Source organism: Canis lupus, chromosome 34 (genome assembly GCF_048164855.1).
Source record: "Canis lupus baileyi chromosome 34, mCanLup2.hap1, whole genome shotgun sequence".
NCBI lineage: Eukaryota > Metazoa > Chordata > Mammalia > Carnivora > Canidae > Canis > Canis lupus.
This window is the reverse complement of record NC_132871.1, coordinates 4,757,811-4,777,548: the sequence shown is the minus strand read 5'-3', so window position 1 is coordinate 4,777,548 and position 19,738 is coordinate 4,757,811. Positions and strand designations below refer to the sequence as shown.

Below are 19,738 nucleotides of genomic sequence, written 5' to 3'. Positions count from 1 at the left end.
CGATGCAGCTTTCCTTTTGCCAGTTCTACACTTAACCTCATTCGGCCACAGGAAACCAGGATGCAACGACTGCCATCTAGGACCCTTCTTTAAACTCTTCAAATAACAGCTAGACTCTGTCATATTTTCCCCTAATATGCCAGCTTTTTTAGATAGCTTTCTTTAGCTTTGTTTTCTCCAGAAAATTAGGATAAAAATTATTTCTGTATTGCTTTTTGCAAATCATGAGGAATATTTCAGTCTAATTTTAAAAATCACTTATGAGACCCAGCCTTTTGGTGCCTCCCTGCTTAAGGCAAGGAGAGAGAAGAATTGACAAGAGAACCCGAAACCCATCATTTTGGGTTCTTGGGATAAAGCCATTTGATTAGGATGTTCCTTGTCAAAGGTAATGTTCCACTTATTCTTCAAGACAAATGCAACACTTTTTTTCCCCATCAGACTTCAGAGATAGAGGGCCAAATTTCTCACAGCCTGAGCATGGTGCAGCAGATATATATTGGGTTTCTCTATCCTCCATCCCTTCCTTTGGGAAACTGCTACATTCTGATAGAATCGAGCACAGAAAGAAAAAAAGTGGGAAGGGTCAGACCACCTATGAAGTAGAAATTAATGGAGTTTTGCAAGGAATTGGCGTTTTTAAAAATTGTTTTAAAGACTACATTTGGTTGGACCATATTGCAAACAGAAGAACCAAGTTGGGGTGAAGAAGCTTGGAAAAGGACAATCGAAGATTTCACTGTTTAACAGTGTTCATAGACAGTAACATATATGGCTAAATCAATACTTGAAGTTCTGTACCCCATACATCCAAAGACAACCAGGCATGAAAATGTACTGTTACTGGAAAATAATTAGGAAAGAGGATAGGGAACAGATGGAGCAACAGTATCCCAGTATCTGTAGTAAATGAAGTAAGGAGTTCAGACTTAGCCAGAGATTGCAACTTGGTATTGCAAAGGAGTAACGAAGACAGGCCTAAATGAAACATAAGATGTCTCCAGTAATCAGCAGAAGAGATGCCAGAAATAGGACCGAGCCAGAAAGTTCAAAAAGAAAACAATGAAAAATCAATTAACAGTCTTGATCTTGACCATTCACATCCAATTAGATTCATCTTTTAGCGGGCTGGATCTCTGATAAGGCACTTCATAGGTGTTTTTTTGCTTCTGCTCTGCAAAACTAATGATAGACTTGTCTTTCCTATTAAAGTCACCCAGAAAACTTCTGTTTTCCCTGTAGAAAAATTCGAATGTAATGAAAAATTTTATTATTGGTTTCACTTCTTATTTTCCCAATACAAAGGATTTGTGAGTTTCTTGGTTTTGTTTTAGATAAGTGTTATGCTTAGACTGACACTTAAATAGTGGATGACGAGGACGCCTGGGTGGCTCGGTCGGTTAAGTGTCTGCCTTCTGCTGGGATCATGAGCTCAGGGTCCTGGGACCCAGTCCCATATGGAGCTCCCTGCTCAGTGGGGAGTCAGCCTCGCCCTCTGTCCCTCCTCTGCTCGTTCTCTCTCTCTCTACAATAAGTAAATAAAATCTTTTTTAGAATGGTGGATGATGAAATATGAATCAGTATATACAAATATTGGTGGCTCTTTTTAGTTTGATCTTAAGTCTTTTAAATATGAGAATGCATAGAAAATTAGCAAAGTCAATGGTAGAATAAAACTTGAATTAGAATACAAGATAAGGGGATCCCTGGGTGGCTCAGCGGTTTGGCACCTGCCTTTGGCCCAGGGCGCGATCCTGGAGTCCCGGGATCGAGTCCCACGTCGGGCTCCCGACATAGAGCCTGCTTCTCCCTCTGCCTGTGTCTCTGCCTCTCTCTCTCTCTATGTCTATCATGAATAAATAAATAAATGAATATTTTTTAAAAAAAGAATACAGGATAAACCTATGATGATACTTAAGTTCCAGCTGAACATATGAGACCCAACATTTTTACATTTAGTGGACCCCAAAAGTAAACGGTCTTTCAAAAATTTGGAGGGATATTGAGTATACTGAACTGGATGGACATCCCAGGAATGACCTAGACTGTAGGTCAGATACAGTCTGTATCAGGTCCCAGATACAAATCTGGGATCATCAGAATATGGATTATTTGAAGCCACAGGGATAGATGAGATCATTTTTGGAGGAAGTATTTTAAAAAAAAACAAAATAAAGTCTAGTCAAAAGCCCTAAGGAACTCCCAACTTTTAAGATCAAGAGCCAGCAAACTGAGACTCAAAAGAATTATGAAAGGGACCAAAGACTGGGGCAGTATCTGGAGGGGTTAAGGGAGGGTTTTTGTTTATTTTCAGTGGTGGTTGCCAAATTATCCTATGGAAAGGGAGATTTTATAACTCAGTGCAGAGAAACAGGATAATCAAAAGAGCAGAAGCTTTGGGGCACGTGGGTGGCATCCAACTCTTGGCTTTGCCTCAAGTCTTGATCTCAGGGTCCAGGGACTGGCCCCACTGCACCCCGCCCTGCCCCTACCTCCCCCTCAGCATGGAGTCCGCTTGAGATTCTCTCTCCTACCCGCCCCCCCCAGCTCTGGTGCACACGTGTGCACTCTCTCTCTCTCTCTCAAATAAATAAAATCTTTAAAAAAAAAAGAATAGAAGCTTTGATGAAACAGGAAGGAAAGGGATGATGGGGAAGCAGATAACATAGAGCCAGACTGATTTTTGATTGGGGGTTGTAGGGAGAGACAAGATAATGTTAGCTAATATTTACTGAGTACTTGCAATGTGTCATGTTCTATTCCAAGTGCTTTTCGTGGATTAATGTGTTTCATATTCGTAACAAATAGTTCATTAGACTAAATGGAAGGTCATGTGTCAGAAAAATGTTAAGTGTTCATTTGAGCTTGGTGTTATATATTTAAATGATTCGCAGAGGAAAGCCTAAGCTCTGAGGTCAGACTGCTAGAGCTGGATCCTGCCTTTGCCACATGCAGCAACGTGACGTTGAACGTGTGACTAAAGCTCTCTAAATCTCAATCTCAATTTTTCACCTTAAATGGGCATCATTGTTGTGACGAATGCATGAGATAATTCTTAGCACTGTACCTTATACAATTGAGAATAAATGTTGCCTATGATTACTACTGTTATGGTTATTATTATTATCATTACTGCCCCAGTCTGCTCAGTTGTGTAATTTTCTATATTGAGAATGGCACAAAGAAAGATGGAAAGTTGTGATTTTTCTTTTTTTAAGTGAATGCAAAGGAGGGAAAAAGTAGCAAAGGAGTTGAGAGAAGTGGTTAGGGAATAATATAGCCAACTCACTGCGCTTTAACATTCGAAAAAAAAAAAATTAAAAGCCCACCTAATTGTATTAACATTGCTTTGCTTGACAAATTCCTATTCCAAAGTAATAATTTCTGAAAATGATATTTTCACTATTTCATGTTAGACACACACCATAATCATTAAGCTTCTAAGTGTTGATTATGTGCAAATGTTAAGAACATTAAATTTCTTATTATAAAATATACATTATGCTAAAATATTATAAACTCATTATAAGATGATTTTTTCCCCATTAAAACATCACTGAAGTCTAACTGTTTACAATAAGTCAGGTGTTCGCTGATGCTTAAATTCAAATTTGTATTCCCACTTAAATTCAAATCCAGTGTTACTTAACCACTATCCTAAAAGCTAAGCTGCTACTGCCAAATCCTTTTTTTTTTTTCCTGCTTTGAAATTATAAATATACAACTGCCCCACCTGGATTGTCTGCATGTTAAAGTTTTACCATTTCTTCCACTATTTGTAATTCCTTCAACAGATCACTATTTTCACAATAAAACTTCAAGAATCAGAATTTATTTATTTTTTTAAAGATTTTATTTATTTATTCATGACAGACACAGAGAGAGAGAGAGTCAGAGATATAGGCAGAGGGAGAAGCAGGCTCCATGCAGGAGTCCCTGGTCTCCAGGATCATGCCCCAGGCTGAAGGCAGGGCCAAACCGCTGGGCCATCAGGGCTGCCCCAGAATCAGAATTTATTCCGATTTTTCATACTTTTTGTATTTCTCCCATTCCTAATGGTCTTTATTTGTGCCATATTTGAAATGATAGGATAAGCAATTAACTTTTAGTTTATAAAGCAAGGACAACTACTTCTAACTAGTTTCAAAACATCACTTATTTTATATAGTAGGTTCTGCATTTAAAATATTAGGAGCATATTAAAGCAAACTTTTGCATATAGGTGTATATATGTATATACATAAACACTTTCTTATGTCAGATTTTAATTATAGAATAGTTTGACATGAATAGTAAGCATTTGTAAATTGATATATTTTTAAAATTTTTTTAAAAGGTTATATTTATTTACTCATGAGAGACACAGAGAGAGAGTCAGAGACACAGGCAGAGGGAGAAGCAGGCTCCCTGCAGGGAGCGTGATGCGGCACTCGATCCCAGGAACCCAGGATCACGACCCGAGCCAAAGGCAGCTCAACCCCAGAAACACCCAGGCGTCCCTGTAAATTGATTTAAATTGCAAGTAGTTATGGTAGTTCTGTTATCTGTTAGATAGATCAACTCCATGGTAATCTTCCCACAGACGTCATCTTATCAGGCTAATATCAGGACTAAACATCCCACTGTAGATGGATGACTCAGGTTCTCTCTTTATCTACCTCCTCTGGCTGCCAGAACTTTGGCACCTCCAGCAGAAGGTGGGAAAGAGTCCGGAAAGCAAGAAACTCAAGTTGTTTTGTTTTTCTTTCAGTTGAATACCTTGACTAAACAGCTTAGCACGAGGAAAAGGTGGAAACTGCTGTTTAGCACTAAGGCTTTGAATTGCATGCGGGTTATCATTTGCCTACCTACCCTTTTCTCCTATTGTTACTGCAGTACAGGGTTGGCTGCCTCCTTAATGAAATGTGCAGTGCTTTAAAGAGCTCCTGTGGCTTCTGCACATTACATAAGCCACAGTTAGTCGGCCTCGGAATGATTGCAGGGAAATTGTAAATTTAGTCTCAGAAACCTGCTGCTTAAAGCAGACTCAGCCAGCTTTTGGGTTTTCAAAGCTGCTCTGTATAAAGCCGCACATTTGGAAATCTGTTGCTGATACACACTCTGTTCGTAAGAAGTAAGACTTTACAAACTTAACTCGAGCAAGAAAGGGACCTAGCATACATGAAAGGATCACAAAAATGGAAGAAGCAATGAATTCTAAGAAAATTCAGTGTTGGTTGGTTTTCAAATACCTGGACATGAAACGTGTCTTTGAACGTTGATAATATACTCCTGCCAGGTGGCAAGTTCCCACTCTACCACCATATAATTGGCCCTATTTTTTTTTCCACTGCTAATGCTTTTCCAGGTAGGCAAAACATGGATATAAAGTAAGTGCAACCGCCACCACTACCAGCATTATTTAACATTAAGTAACAGTTTGACACAAAACGATGGACTTGACTACAGTTACCAGAGTTAAGTAAGGTGCCTCAAATTCTGTGACATCATGTAAAAATATAACCAAATACTAAGATTAAGGGATTTTTTTCCCCTTCCCTCCATGGGAGACAGTTTTGTTTAATTCATACAAAAGATTTATTTTTCTTCATGTGTCTTTTTTACTTCAAGAGGTATTTCTTTAGGGGATCCCAGGGTGGCTCAGTGGTTTAGCACCTGCCTTCAGCCCAGGGCATGTTCCTGGAGTCCCAGGATGGAGTCCCACATCGGGGTCCCTGCATCTCCCTCTGCCTGTGTCTCTGACTCTCTGTGTCTCTCATGAATAAAGGAATAAAATCTTTTTTAAAAAAGAGGTATTTCTTTAATTTCAAGAGATATTTATTCAAAAGGAAGGTTTTTCTAAGTTTTAATTTTTATTGCAAAATTGTTTCAAACATAAAAAGAGTAGAGTATAATTATCCCATGTACCCATTACCCAGGTTTGACACGTAACATTTTCCCAAACTTGACTGTAAAGGATTTTAATTTGTCTGTAATCCAAACCAGAATATTTAAATTTATTTAAATTCTTATAATAAATAATAAATGATTATAATAAATAATAAATTCTTAAATTATTATAATAAATAATAAATGATTATAATATAAATAATAAATAACTAGGGAATATTGATGAAGAGATCACTTTAAATTATTTTTCTTTTTTAAAAAATTTAATTTCAATTTAATTAACATATGGTGTATTATTAATTTCAGAGGTAGAATTTAGTGAATCATCAGTTACGTGTAACACCCAGCGTTTATTCCATAAAATGCCCATCACCTGGTTACCTCATCCACCTACTTTGAATTATTTTTTAAAAGACAACTATTGGGATGCCTGGGTGGCTCAGTGGTTGAGCATCTGCCTTTGGCTCAGGGTATGATCCCAGGATTCTGGGATCGAGTCCCACATCGGGATCCTGGCAGGGAGCCTGCTTCTCCCTCTGCCTGTGTTTGCTTCTCTCTGTGTGTCCCTCACGAATGAATAAAATCTTAAAAAATAATAATAAAAAATAAAAGACAACTATTTAGGGGTACCTGGCTGGTTCAATTGGTGGAGTATGAAACACTTGATCTCAGGGTTGTAAGTTAAAGCCCCATGTTGAATTTAGAGACTACTTAGAAATAAAATCTAAAAAAAAAAAAAAAAAGACCAGTAGTTATTGTTTCCTAAGGAAGGACCTAGAATTATAAATAGTATTCTTAAGATAGGGTTAATTTTATTTTGACGTTTTTTAGTGGTAATGTTTAGCCAGATTTTTTAAAAGAGGAGACCATAAGGATAAATATCCAAGGGGCATGACTAGCAATTAGCCAAACCAAGTGGTAAATTTAAGAACAGTTAAATACGTATCTCTTTATCAAACTGAAGCTAAGCTAGCAGCATGTGATATCACAGCTATCCGAGTGGCACTTCCTAAATCTTGCTTTGATCAGAGCAAATAAAGAATGCACCAAGCACATTCATTGTGCTGAGTCACTGGGTTGAAAGAAAGATAAACCACCTACTGAAACAATGATATATTTTTTCTTCTACGTGACTCAGGAGTCTTTGAGGACTGGTAGGAGGAAAGCCACCAGGCCTTTTGTTACCTGTCCTGTCCACAATAATACTCACCCAGTGCTTGTTCTGTATATTTTCATCTCAGGTAACTGTGACTATGAGAATTTGCTTATGTGAAAAGCTCTCTGGCTGGTACGTAGGTGTAAGTAAAAAAAAATTTTTTTTTGATCAGATAATATTGAAAATCATAGCAAAGTATTTTGTTAAACAAAACCTTTTTTAGGTTAGTATTAAACATTTGCTAGATATTTACACTAATTGACAAGAAAATTACAAAAATCACTTTGACTGACTCAGCCTAAGAACAGTTTCTCCTTTTTTCATATCCAAAAAAATAATGGAAGAGCATTTTTGCTGGCGATATTGGCTATAGCTTTGGGAAATTTAGCTTATTATATTGGCAATTATATTAGCTTGACAAGCTTGATAAATATACTCCCCAGTTAGTTATTGTGTAGTAAATTTTAAGTTAAGCCTAAGATTAATTGTAAGAAAAAGAGCTACAACAACATAGAAAAATATTAATCTTTATAGTTTTGTGTTATCCATGATATCAAATGCTTTTTCCTTCCTATAACACAAAAAATCCAAACTGTATTTTCTTCATGAATTTATAGTACGGGAAAAAGGAGATTTCCAAAAATTAAAGCAGCAAGACTTCATACTTTGGAAAACAAAAATTAAGTTTAAAAATAAGGTGCTTTTGGGCACCTGTGTGGCTCAGTTGGTTGGGCAACTGCTATCGGCTCAGGTCACAGTCCCTGGGTCCTGGGATCAAGCGTCATGGTCCCAAGGTCCTACTTCTCCTCTTCCTGCTTGTGCTCACTCTGTGAAATAAATAAATAAATAAATAAATAAATAAATAAATAAATAAATAAAAATAAAGATAAGCTGCTTATGAAGTAAAAAGACCATTTTTATCTTTTTTTTTTTTTTTTTTTTTTTTTTTTAATTTTTATTTATTTCTGATAGTCACAGAGAGAGAGAGAGAGAGAGGCAGAGACATAGGCAGAGGGAGAAGCAGGCTCCATGCACCGGGAGCCTGACGTGGGATTCGATCCTGGGTCTCCAGGATCGCGCCCTGGGCTAAAGGCAGGCACCAAACCGCTGCGCCACCCAGGGATCCCAAAAGACCATTTTTAAACAGTGCTGTAACCCTTTTGGAGGTCAGTTTGGACATATATGTGAAAAACATTCAAAATATCCATAACTTCTAGATACAGGTATATAAATACTTACATAAATTGAATATTTGACTACTGGAAATTCCCTAAGAAAAAAAATCCAAAATAAAAACAATTTTGCTTGTCAGGATACTATTTATAATTACATAGATTAAACACAACTTAAATTATTATAGTCACAGGAGTCATAGCATATCCCTACTAAGAAATTTCTAAGCAATTCCATGTCAATGAAAGAAAACAAGGATATTCAGGTCTTATTAAAACCTGTTACATGTCTGCTGCTAGCTGAGGCTTTTGATAGAAGTTCTTAGTCTTCTATTTAGTTTTTGAGAACTAGAAGGTGTGTATTTATTGGTAAAGTAGGCCCTATAATAAAAGCATGTAGATCACCAACTTGATGTGATATGAGTAACACTGTAAGCTCTTGATACGTAAAGCATTATGGTATTACTCATCTTCAGATTCTTAGCAGAAAGGAGAAACTAGATGAAATACTAAACTACCGCTCAGGCTCCTTCAAAGTTCTTGGGTCATACATAACCCAAGATTCTTTTATATGAAATGGGTCTTGAGGGAGGGACACCTGGAACCTTGATAGTCCAAAAAGAAATGGTCAAGACAAGGCAAGCACTGCCGTTTCCAGTCCTACGTGGCCTCTGGACAATGACTGATAGAGTTGGACTTTTATTTTATTTTATTTTATTTTTTAAAGACTTTATTTTTTTATTCATGAGAGACACAGAGAGAGAAAGAGGCAGAGACCCAGGCAGAGGGAGAAGCAGGCTCCATGCAGGGAGCCCGACGTGGGACTCGATCCCAGGACTCCAGGATCACACCCTGGGCCAAAGGCAGGTGTTAAACCGCTGCGCCACCCAGGGATCCCCAGAGTTGGACTTTTAGATATAAAGTTCACTAACCTGTGGAAACCGACGTGAAGTTTCCACTTGGGGTTCTTTGCGTTTTCTGTGGCATTCACAAAGCCCAATGCCAAAATCATCCCTTTCGTTGGCTGAAGGGGCCATTGCGCAAACTATGCCTTTGGTAGGCATTCTGTGGTGCCGCCCTACCTTCTCAAAGTCCCCCACATTCTTGAGGCGAGCCAGAAAATGTAATGGCCCTGACTGCAAAGGCTGCTTTTGAAGTATACTTGTATCCCAAAGGTAGACCCCAGTTCTCCAGCCCCTCTTTTCCTTCATTAGCATGGATGAGGGCCCGAGGCCGCCAGCCTTGTGCTGAGGGGGAAGGCCTAGGAGGAGTTGGTACGTGTGAGAGGGAGTCTGGGTTTGGCGAGAATAATAAGGATGATGGTTTCAGTGGTCTGGCCAAGGTGCGCTGTTAGAAACACCTATACCCAGATAAGAGAAAGAGGAAGTTTCCTCTCCCTGGGGAAAGTACAAGAGGAGGACATAGCAGCATTCAGATGAGCTCTGAGAGAAGACGTGATACTCCAAAGGAAGGAAACTACTTCAAAGGAATTCTTAAAGGATCAAAGAACCCTTATTTTGGGCCCCAAGTAAGGATTGCTCTCCAAGGAAAAGAAAGTATGGTGTTAACAGTTCTGCTGCAGGCTGCTCTGAGTGAAAGCTTAGGGAAACTGCCCCTCCCCTCCCCTCTCCTTACAAATCTTGGGGGAGAGAGAATGTACTGGCCCCAGAGGTGGTTGGGGCGGGGGAGGAGGAGTGGTAGAGACACGAAAACCCAAGGAATCAGCCTTCCATTCCCCAAGAACTGAAAAGGGTTGGGGAGAATCAGCCCTGCTTTTTACAGTCCTCTCCATGGAGGTAAATTCTGACCCAGCCCATCTAGGGTCACAGAGACTTTCCCAGTCCCTTGGAGGACTCGGATATTGAAACTCCAACCGAGGGGATGTGGAGGAGTGGGTGCAAAATGAGCATCTTTAAAACTACAGAAAGGATTTCCCCCAATGTAAGAACTCAACTTGCCTTCATTTTTAGAAAACCAAGATATTCTAATGAAAGTTAAGAACATCTAGACAACTGACAGAGGAAAAAAAAAAAAGACTAACAACTTGGAATTTATAGGAACAGCAATCCCGTCATTATGATAAATAGTTTTAATTATTTTTATTTTTTTGATAAATAGTTTTTTTTTTTTTTTTTTTTTTTATGATAGTCAGAGAGAGAGAGAGAGAGAGGCAGAGACACAAGCAGGCTCCATGCACCGGGAGCCCGACGTGGGATTTGATCCCGGGTCTCCAGGATCACGCCCTGGGCCAAAGGCAGGCACCAAACTGCTGCGCCACCCAGGGATCCCAATAAATAGTTTTAAAACTGTCCTTTATAGGGGTGCCTGGCTGGCTCAGTAGAGCATACATCTCTTGATGTCAGGGTCATGAGTTCAAGCCCCATGTTGGGCATGGAACCTACTTAAAGAAAAAAAGTGTATGGGCACCTGAGCTGGTGTGCCTTCAGCTCAGGTCATGATCCCAGGGTCCTGGGATGGAGCCCTGCATCAGGCTCCCGAGGCAGCTGAGGAGGGAGCCTGTCTCTCCCACACCCTCTGCCTGCCTACGCCCCTGCTACGCCTATGCTCTCTTATGCTCTGTCAAATAAAAAAATTAAAGATCTTTTAAAAAAAAAAGATGCAACAATACTAATAAAGCAGACTCTTTAAAAAACAAAACCCAACTCTCCTCTTTCTGAGTAAAAGGAGAAAAAATTGCCTGACTTAGGTCCCAATTATTTTTATTTTCCAAGCTCATTTTCTCATAATATTTCAAGTTGAGTAGAGAAATCATAAAAACATAAAATCTCAGGGCTGCAAGAGACCTGCAAGATCATTTCTTCCTCTTCATTTTATAGCCAAGAACTCTCAAAAAGAGGATAAATGGCTAAAATGTATGAAGCCAAAAACTTGCAGGAGAGGCAATAAATACAGATAACCCATTAAATGAAAATGAGACTGAACAAAATCTTGAGTTTATTATAGAAATTGTTATTGCACTTAACCGTAGTTTCTTCACGGATTTGGAAATATGTTTGTTTTCTCTACTTTTGTTGGTTAAGGAATGGATCAAAAATTTTCAAAATTGTTTTTTTGCTGCTACAATGGAAATCTACAAAAATGGTTAACAGACTATTTTGGGATCATTGTTCAGCAGCGCATTTATCTTAGAGATGGTTGCCATGGAGACAAGCACACGTTGTATGACTCTACAGCTTGTAAATTACAAGTCATCTATGCTACTAAGACATAAATAGCCGCGCACACACACGTGCACACCAGCCCATGCACACGTGCACAGCGAAGTTATATGGTTCCCCTCTTTTGGTAAAATAATAAAACTCCATGCAGTGCTGATCTCTGATGGGGAAGGGACCTGCAAACTCTAGACACTTTAAAATGTTGTATTGTACAAATATATAAAATGACTTTTTAAAAACATTGTAACAATAGCCTGAATCGTGCTCAAAGACTAATAACACACTTCCCATGTAAAAAAAAAAAAAAATGATGAAAACATCTTAGCTCTCAGTCCTCTTTAGAGTAGAAATGCAAAAATAAGGAAGTATAATGGGGTGCCTGACTGGCTCAATCAGTAGAGCACGTGACTTTTAATCTTGGAGTCATGAGTTCAAGATCCACATTGGACATAGAGCTTACTTAAAAAAAATAAATAAGAGCAGCCTGGATGGCTCAGCGGTTTAGGGCTTGCCTTCAGCCCAGGGTGTGATCCTAGAGACCTGGGATCGAGTCACATCGGGCCCCCTGCATGGAGCCTCCTTCTCTCTCTGCTTCTCTCCCTCTCTGTTTCTCTCATGAATAAATAAATAAATATAATATTTTAAAAAATAAAATAAAATAAAATATATTTTTAAAAGTAGTAGAAAAACCCAGAGTATATTATTAAAAAGTTATTGAGTTATTTTCCCCAGAGCATTCAATAATATTAACACTAACATATTATTAAGGTTAATAACAGTTATTAATAGTAGTATTAATTACATTAGGGCATCATTTTCTGGTTAGTCTTTCTCTCCCTGCCTCTCTTTCCTTTTTTCGTTTGCTTTTCTTTGTTTTTCTTTCTTCTTCTTTTTTTTTCTTTGCTTTTGCTCTTCCTTTAATGAACACAATTTTTAAGATCCTTAAATTGCCAAGACAGGCCAATTTCAGGAGATCACAAAGGTATATTTTCTTTATTTCTTTTTTTTTTTTTAAAGAGAAAGAAAGAATGGGGGAAGCGCAAAGGGAAAGGAAGAGAGATAATCTTAAGTAGGCTCCACGCCCAGTGACATGGGGCTCAATCTCATGACCCTGGGATCATGATCTGAGCTAACATCAAAGAGTTGGACACTTAACTGACTAAGCCACCCAAGTGCCCCACAAAGGTGTATGTTCTGATAAGTTAATTTGTTTTTATTTAATTTATGTATTTGTTTGCTTTTCAGTAATGGATATTTTCAAATTTTCAAAAAACAGGAGAAAGGATAGTAAAATCAACCCTCCTCCCATGTACCGATCACCCAGCTTCAGTACTTATTGACATACAGCTAATTCTGTTTGATTTATAACCCTCCTTCCTCCATCATTTTAAATCATTCCATTAGCCAATAAGAAAACTTTTTCCTCCATAATCTGATTTTTTTTTATAGTTTTCTTGGAAACTTCAAAGATTTCTTTGTCAATAGGGTACAATGTGAGGTACTAAATTCAGTAGTGTAAAGAATGAGTAGAACTAGAATAATAAGGCTTCATCAAGCATTCAAACATTGAATACACTGATGATTTAGCTACATTTAGCTTTGAAGCACTGTTTGTCTCTTTATTATGAAAAAGAGAAATCTTTTTTAATAACACAGTTAAACTTTTTAGACTAATTAGTGCTATGTATTTAAAAGTATATTTACAGGAAGCCATGAACCTTGATTTGTTTTATAGAAACACAGGAAATATAAATTAAATAAACAAAACCAAAATGTGTTTTTGCTTTTATAACTATTTTAACATATTTGATTAGTAGACAAATACTCTAGACTTCCTAAGAGTACGCAAAAGTTATATAGTACAACTATAGAACAGCACATCATCTTTTGCAGTCTTTCCATAAAAAATACTCATGTAAAGTTTCTCATTATTTGCTGCTTTTTTTCAACCTGAGGCATCATGTAGTTTTAGAGCTGGGGTGTATTCTTCATTTGAAAAATTAACAAAATCCAAAACTGAGATCAGCAAAATATCTAGTAATATAATTCCCTAACCTTCACTTCACTATTCTTGCAGTCTGCTTTCTAGAATTGCAGCATGGAAAAAGTTGTGAAATTTGTATTTTTTCCCTAAATTCATTGATCCAATATGCCTTACCCCTCTTCCTGCTAAATGCTTATTTATCAATGTATTTAAATCCAGATCTTTAAAATCTGAAGTCTTTCAATCTTGGTCTTTTAAATCAGACCATCAGGAAGTAAAAAGACTGAACTATCATCAAATGAGTGACCTCTCAGAGATCAGAAAAAAAATCCTTTCACTCTACATAGTCTCATCCCAAATTAACTTAGTTTTCAATAACCATTTTTTTTAAAGTATGAAATGTTTCACAAATGTGCATGTCATCCTTGCATGGGGACCATGCTAACTTTCTCTATGTTTTTCCAATTTTAGTATATGCGCTGCCAACATAAGCACTTAAATAACCAATTTTTGAAAAGAAGGAGTGCTTTCATCTATGTGCTTAGCTCTAGTGATTCTAGCTTTTACTACTCATCATCATAGAATATTTTTAGAGATATCTTCAGATAAATATATAGTTCCTTTTGAGTATTTCCAGAGAAACAAAAGTTACTATGAACTCTTGACTTAATTGAGAAGATTGAAGATAAAAATAGAAGAAATGTCATATTGCATTGGACCAAGTGGTCATTCAGCTGACAGTTGACATCAAGACACATCGTTAATTTTAACTCTGGTATAGTTAACATACAGTGTCATATTAGTTTCAGGCATACAATATAGAGGTTCAAAAATTCTACACATTACTCAGTGCTCATCATGATAAATGTAGTCTTCAATCCCCATCACCTATTCTACCCATGACACCAAGACACATTTTAAAGGAAAGCAGTATGGCTTTCTAATTAATCCATCTAAAATCCAGAAATATAGATGGTTTCCTTAATGGATTAGATCAGTTGATGTATGACCCAAACATTTTCTAAATTTCTTGACCATTGGGCAGCCCCGGTGGCGCAGCGGTGCGAGTCCCACATCAGGCTCTCTGTATGATGCCTGCTTCTCCCTCTGCCTGTGTCTCTGCCTCTCTCTCTCTGTGTCTCTATGAATAAATAAAAATAAAATCTTAAAAAAAAATAAAAATAGATTTCTTGACCATTATTCTGTGGTTTGCTTATTTCGGTGCTTTAGACAACATAATCAGTTAACATTACGATCCACCACATTCTTTTGGTTGACATAAAATTACTTCTTTTAAACTTCAAAATACACTCCCTAGTATTTTTAAATATCCTAGGCTTTTATTAACTTAGTTAACATTATCCATATTATTCCTAATTTTTAAAAAATAATTTGTTCACAGTTCTCCATTTCTATCATTTTAAATAAAAATATCAAGTTAATATATACAAATATATATTTAAATAAATAAATAAATTATATGCATATATATATATAATGTATAATTAGAGGGGCACCTAGGTAACTCAGTTAAGCATCCAACTCTTGATTTCGGCTCAGGTCATGGTCTCACCGTCCTGGGATCAACCTCTGCAACAGGTTCCATGATCAACGCAGTCTGCTTGAGATTCTAGCTCCCTCACCCTCTGCCCCTCCCCCTACTTGCACTGAGTCTCCAAAATAAATAAATATTTTAAAAATATGTATAATTACACATAATTATACATACAATATAATAATTAAAGACGTTTAAATGAGATAAAAAAAATCAATAAATTCCTGAAAGAAAGTGGAGAGGTTAACATTACTTGAGGATGATGGCATAGAAGGGGAATTTTTTGTCATTGATAATCTAGGATTTTGAGCATGACCTACATCTGTCTTTGCTTCCAATCCATCAAATCCCTTCAGCCCCTCTAATTTGACAGCTGTCTCTGTCACTCTGATGAAGCCATTCCAAGAAAAATCACCAGCTGACCTCATTTTATCATGTCGAGTTGTCTTTTGTTGGTTCTCTGTACCCTGGCCTCTCTGTAACTTCTTATATCGTTGGGCAACTGTTTGTTTTAAACTCTATTTAACCTTTGATTACACAGCCCATATTTTCTACTAGCTTTCATGACTTCTCCTTATCTGGTTTCTTTTCATGTTTCACCTGCTTTTCAGGCCTCCAAAGTTTGTCCCCCAGGGCATTGTCCTTGACTGGGCTTTCTCTAAACTGGCTCTTTTGAGAAATTCATATTTTCTCATTGAACCATCACCTCTATGTGAATGGCCTCAACTCAACCCAGATGTCATGGCTTTCCTCACTCCTTTGTCTGTGAAAAATTTATTGAAGGCTTACAAAATGGCAGGTATTAAATAAATAAATTGGGTTCCTTGACACTCTATAAAACTAAACTCATAACCCTCAAGAGACTAGAGTTCAAGTTGCCCTAGCTTTAAATTTTCATATTGTGTTTGATGAACCTCTTTGTTCAATCTCTTCATTCATTCTTTCAATATCTTTCACTTATTTTTGAAAACTGCCTTTTAAGTCATCAGTTCTTATGGGATTCAATGTAATCCAAGTTGTCATGTCCCTTATACCTGGATTATTTCTTTGCTTTTCTAATTGGTCTTCTGATTATTTTCTTCAGCCTGTATAATAAAATATTTCTTATCATGTCACTTTTACTGTTCCTAGACACTGCAAGCCCAAACATTTCCACCTGGTATTTGAAGCTTTTTATAACCTAGACTCCCCATACTGCATAAATTTTATTCCCAACATGCATCCTTTCTTTATAGCTAGAAAGCTAATTCATATTGTTGCCCCACAGTGTGGATTTTTTTGTTACTACTATATTTTTGCAAATACTGCTTTTCCTATTTTGTGATTTATTTTTTTCTTGGTTGATTGCCTTACCCCCAAAATAGCATTGTGAGCTCTTGGAAATCAGAATCTATTTTTAGTTGTTTAATTTTATCAGCTCCAAAAATGCACATTTTTTCATCTTATTAACTTTCCTAAAGTCGAGAAGCATCTTACAACAAAAATTGACATCTTAAACATTGTAATAGTTTCAAGGGCAGAATATATTCTCTCCTGGTGGTATACAAAATAATACTGTGTACTCAATAGTATCTTAAATGCAATCAAATGCCAATTTTTTTCTACTTTTACTACCCTTGGAGAAATTTTTTTTTTTTTTTTTTTTTTTTTTACCCTTGGAGAAATATTATGCTCGTTGCAGATATGCCATAAATGCTTGTTGGTTGATTTGTTTTCTAGTTATATGGTTTTGAACCGTGGCTGCAATAGAGATAAACTCATATACCTAGCATGTTATTGATTTCAAAAATTAAAACAAAAACCGTTTGTTTTTTGAGGGGAGATAGAAAAGATGAAAAAGAATTAGACAATTATGTGACACCTACTTTTTAAAAAATGTATATTACAAAGAATTGAACTCTAAAGTTCTAAGTTATATCCTAAAATCTCTTTCTCCAGGCTTTGAAACGATCTCCATTGTTTTGGGCCATGTGAGGTCTTTAACCATTGTAGTATCACTATAGCCATGCATACGTAAACAAAAAATGTTATGTAATGAAAATGCTCCAGTAACAAACTGGAGCATGCCTATTCATATTATAGGCATTGTAGCCATAAAGAAAAATCTGCATTGAAACTTGTTTTAATTGAATTGAGTTTTTGGAAATATCTTTACAAAGCTTGCACAGGGAACAGTGCCATAATCACAAGAGAAGTTTGGTTTTTCTCTGTATGTATTTCAGCCTATGTCTGCACATTCTCAGTGACGTGCAGAATGGGGACCATTAACTCAAGCCCCAAATTGTAATGCAAAAAATATTTTTTAATATTTATAAATGTTTTTACCCATATAGGTCCTATGTGAAGTAAGAGTACATATCACCATGATGATTTTATTATGTAATATGTCTGAATGCATTATGTAGCAGGATGAAAGTGGGCATTGGGATCCAATAGACCTGAGACTGAATACTAGAGCCACTGCTTACTTGTACTTTGCATTTCGATTACTTTATCTGAGTAAAGTGGGATTTGTAGGATGACTAGAAAATGCCTAGTACTGCACTTGGCATAAATACTCTAAATCTGTTAGGAGAGGAAAGTTACATGGGGTGCCCCTTGGGCTCTGAGAGGATGTCACCCTCCTCCAGGATACTCCCTTGCCGGTGGTGTCCCCGCATAGGCAAGCTTCCTCCATGGATGAGCCGCTGCCCTTCCCCTCTGGCCTGGGCCTCCTAACAGTTTGCCTCTTCTCTGTCTGCTGCCCACACTCCAGTCCCGGATTGCAGGGCTCCCCCTATCCCTCTGCATCCCCAATCCCTCTGCATCCAGGCTAGCTAGGTGAAAAGGAGTCTTGCCCTCAAAGGGCTTTTGGGAAGCCCATGTAGCCGCGTAGAACAAGCATTAAATACTGAATCCAGAGAGCTGGGATCAGAGCCGTGTGCCGGCCTCCGAGGGGCTGCTGCAGGCATGCGGGCGCCGGGGCACACGTCGTGGGCAGGTGCCAGGCCGAGTCCTCCCGTCCTCGGAGAGCATTGTGGCGCGCAGGACACGGACGCGGGCTTTTGAGTAAGATGCACCTGTGCTCCTCGTGTTCTTAGAATCCAACAAACCAACCCACACTCTGTGACCAACGACTAGGTCCTTAAATTCCAAATTAAATGTCATTTTCTTAAAAAAAAAATGTAGTAGAGAGTATCTGCCCCATGGTGTTGTCACGAGGACTGGATCAGATGCTGCACCTACAGCGCGGGGACACAGCATCTGTTCTGGCTGAGGAGGCCTTTACATCCAGCAACAGTGCTCGGTTTCCCTCCTAACACCATGGGCAGTGTGAAGCATGTGACAGTCGATCACACTGTCCTTGAAACACTCTCTTTGTACTCTCTGGCTCCCCTCTCCCTTTTCCCTCTGATCTTCGGAACCTCTTCTTACTCTGCTTTGCTGGATCCTCCTCTTCCTCCTCGCCCTTGAATGAGGGCATAGGCGGCAGGCTTCTCCATCAGTTTTCACTACTGGATCATCATGTTTAGTCTCATGACTTTATTTATTTATTTATTTTTAAGGTTTTACTTATCTGAGACAGAAGGAGCAAGCACTAGCGAGCAAGAGAGAGCAAGCACGAGCGGGGGTGGGGAGGGACAGAGGGAGAGGGGCCCACGCGGACCCTGAGATCATGACCTGAGCCGTGATCAGATGCCTAACCGACTGAGCCACCCAGGCGCCCCAGGCTCTGGGCTTTAAAATTGAGCCAATTACCCCAAAATTCACACCTCTGGCAGAGATCCTTTCTGAGATTCAGAGATTCATAGGTGCACCGGCTGTGCACCTGACATATCTACTTGGTTGATTAATAGGCACATTAAACTTACCATGTCCCAAAGTGAACTTCTCATCTGCACATCACCCCTTTCTTGGTAAATGGCAAATCTCGTTAGTTGCTTAGACCAAAAATCCTCGTAATTATCCTAATCTCCACATTAATCTGCTAACAAATCCCCTTGGCTTGGTTCCCATATATATGCATCTAGGATCTGCCTACCTGTTACCTCTGCCTCTGCTGCCGTTCTAGCCCAAGCCACTGTCTTCTCCCACGTGGACCACTGCAGGAGCCTCCTAACAAATCTCCCTGCCTCCATTCTGCAACCCCCCCCCCCCCCCCACACACACACAGCAGCCGGAAAGATCCTTCAGCAGAAGGATGATGCCACATCACTTGTCACGGATTGCGTTTCCCCAGAAGCAGACGAAGGTTGAGTTCGGACATGCAGGACTTTTTTTAAGGATTGGCCTTGGTATCAGCAATTGTGGAAGTGAAGGGAAGGATCAGGCCTGGGCAGACCGAGAAGCCAAGAGGTTTTCATGCCCAGTGACAGACTCGGCCAACCACATGCTGGACTTTAAACCCACGGTGCCCTGCAGAGTCATTCAAATTGGGCTAAGATGGCCAGGCCTTTGTGCTTCCTCATCCATCAGTTGTGGATGTGGTCTGTCTTGTGAGGGGCACAACTGAAGGCACACCTGCTCTCTGCAGGTGAGGTGGTCCCTAAGGGGAGTGTCAAAAGCACCCCCGGGCAATAGGCATTCACTGAAGGGGGATCCACCACCTGGCTTCCCATCTCCCTCCAGTGGCTCAGTGTAAAACCCGAAGTCTTTACCATTTTCCTCTTGACCTCCTCTCTTACCACTCTTCCCTTCACTCTCCCAAACTCCATGTTAGCCACCCGTTAAGTTTCCTGAATGTCTCCATCTCTTTCCTCCCACCAGTACACTTCTGTGTCACTTGCTATTTCTTCCATCTGCAAAGCTCTTCTCCCAGATGGC

General features: G+C 38.7%; 1 non-coding gene across 1 annotated transcript; it reads right to left on the bottom strand.

Moving 5' to 3' along the window:
• Nucleotides 1-13,768: 13,768 nt before the first annotated feature.
• Nucleotides 13,769-13,875, bottom strand: LOC140624628 (U6 spliceosomal RNA). Its single transcript, XR_012024086.1, has one exon. It is a non-coding gene; the product is annotated as a U6 spliceosomal RNA (small nuclear RNA).
• Nucleotides 13,876-19,738: the final 5,863 nt, after the last annotated feature.